This window comes from Agrilus planipennis, unplaced genomic scaffold, assembly GCF_000699045.2.
Source record: "Agrilus planipennis isolate EAB-ADULT unplaced genomic scaffold, Apla_2.0 scaffold353, whole genome shotgun sequence".
Taxonomy (NCBI): Eukaryota; Metazoa; Arthropoda; class Insecta; order Coleoptera; family Buprestidae; genus Agrilus; species Agrilus planipennis.
In genome coordinates, this window is record NW_020439292.1 from 45,686 (window position 1) to 48,015 (window position 2,330).

The window sequence follows — 2,330 nt, forward strand, 5'->3', positions numbered from 1 at the left end:
TTTAGCGACAGCAATGGACAAGTATCATGTGTAGGGATACGTAGAGATAATCTTTGGATAATGAAATTTAGAGTTAAATCATTAATCCCAGAGTGCAATTTAGCTAACAAAAATTCATTGAAACTTTGGCACGATCGTTTAGGACACATCAATAACAATGCAATTAAGAAAACAGTTGATTTGGTCAAAAATTTGAAAATTGACAATAAAGAAGAATTTTTCTGTGAGACATGTCAATTTGGAAAACAGATAAGAACGTCACACAAAAGTTTAGCCAGAGACAGGGCAAATAAACCTGGTGAAATGATTCATTCTGATGTGTGCGGCCCAATAAATGTTTTATCTCCGAGTGGGTCGAGATTTTTTGTTTTGTTTAAAGATGATTGCAGCGGTTATTCTGTCGTTTATTTCTTAAAGCACAAGTCAGATGTTCTAAGCAAGTTTAAAGAGTACAAACAGCTTGTAGAAAATCAAACAGGTAATAGGATAAAGTTTTTAAGAAGTGACCAGGGTAAAGGCGAATATATTAATAAAGAGTTTGAAGAGTTTATAAAGAAAAGTGGTATTTCACATGAATGCTCAGCCCCTTACACTCCTCAACAGAACGGAAGGAGTGAAAGAGAATTAAGAACAATAGTAGAATGTGCCAGAAGTATGTTAATTAAGAAAAATGTACCACAAGAACTCTGGTCTGAAGCAGTCAACACGGCAGTGTATATACTAAATAGAACTGCTTCAAGTAAAATCGAAAAAATGACTCCTTACGAAAAATGGTTTGGTCGAAAACCAAATATTAACCACATGAAAATATTCGGAAGTACAGCATACATGTCAATTCCACCACAATTCCGGAAGAAATTTGATTCGAAGAGCCAAAAGCTATTGTTCGTCGGTTATGAAAATTATTCATCGAATTATAGACTATGGAATCCGGAAAAGAAAAGAATTGAAGTAAGTTGTAATGTCAAATTTAATGAGAATGAGATCATGCCAACTAAAAAGGATACATTTTCGTTAAAATTTGGAATTTTGGAAGAAAGTGCGAGTCAAGAAGAAGTACAAGAAATAGAGGAAAACAACAGTATAGAAAGTTCAGAAATTTCAGAGAGCATAACAGATCAAAGGGACAGTGATGAAGATTTTCATCCAAGTGAGGAGGAAGAAGAACATCTAAGTGCATGTGATAATGAAAGACAATTACGCGATAGAAATGCAATATCAAGACCAAAATATTATGGTGTAGATGCAGATTTTTGTACAATCTTCGAGCCTACAAGTTATGAAGATGCTATAGAGTGTGAAGACTCTCATAAGTGGCATCAAGCAATGGACGCAGAAATGAATGCTCATAAAACTAACAACACGTGGGACTTAGTGAAAAGGCCGAACAATGTAAAATTGATAGACAATAAGTGGGTTTTTCGGGTAAAAACTGACCAAGAAGGTAATCCGTTTCGTTACAAAGCGCGTCTCGTGGCACGTGGGTTTATGCAAGAAAGAGGTGTTGACTTCGAGAACACTTTCGCGCCGGTTGTGCGATATGACTCTATTCGAATTCTACTTGCTTTGGCCGCTGAAAAGAACCTCAAGATTGCCAATTTTGATGTACAGACCGCTTTTTTGTACGGTGATTTGACAGAATGTGTATACATGCAACAGCCTATAGGATACGAAAATAAAAAGAAGCCGGACTTTGTTTGTAAGTTAAATAGAAGCTTATATGGACTGAAACAATCTCCTAGGTGTTGGAACCGCAAGTTCGTAACTTTCCTTAATCAATATAGTTTTAAACAATTAAAAACTGACCAATGTGTATTTGTTGGAAATTTTGTGGACGCTGAAATTTATTTAGCTATTTATGTGGACGATGGACTACTAATATCAAAATCAGAAAGTGCAATTACTGAACTAATTAAAAGTTTGCAACAAATGTTTAAAATAACTATGCATTCGAACGAAAATAGAATACAGTTTGTTGGTCTAGAAATTGAAAGAAATTTGCAGGAAGAGACAATAACCATCCACCAGCAGACTTACATAGTGAAACTTCTCAAGAAATTTAATATGAATGATGCTAAGCCGGTAACAACTCCTGCAGAACCTAATGCTCCTTTATCTATGCCGAATAGTGATTTACAATGTAATAAAGCATTGCCGTATCGTGAAGCTGTTGGGTCTCTAATGTTTTTAGCTACAATAAGTCGGCCAGATATTACATACGCGGTGAATCAAGTAAGTCGATTCTTTAACAGTTGGACTAATGAACATTGGCAAGCAGTAAAGCGAATTTTCCGTTATTTGAAACACACTATAAATTACAAAATAATATA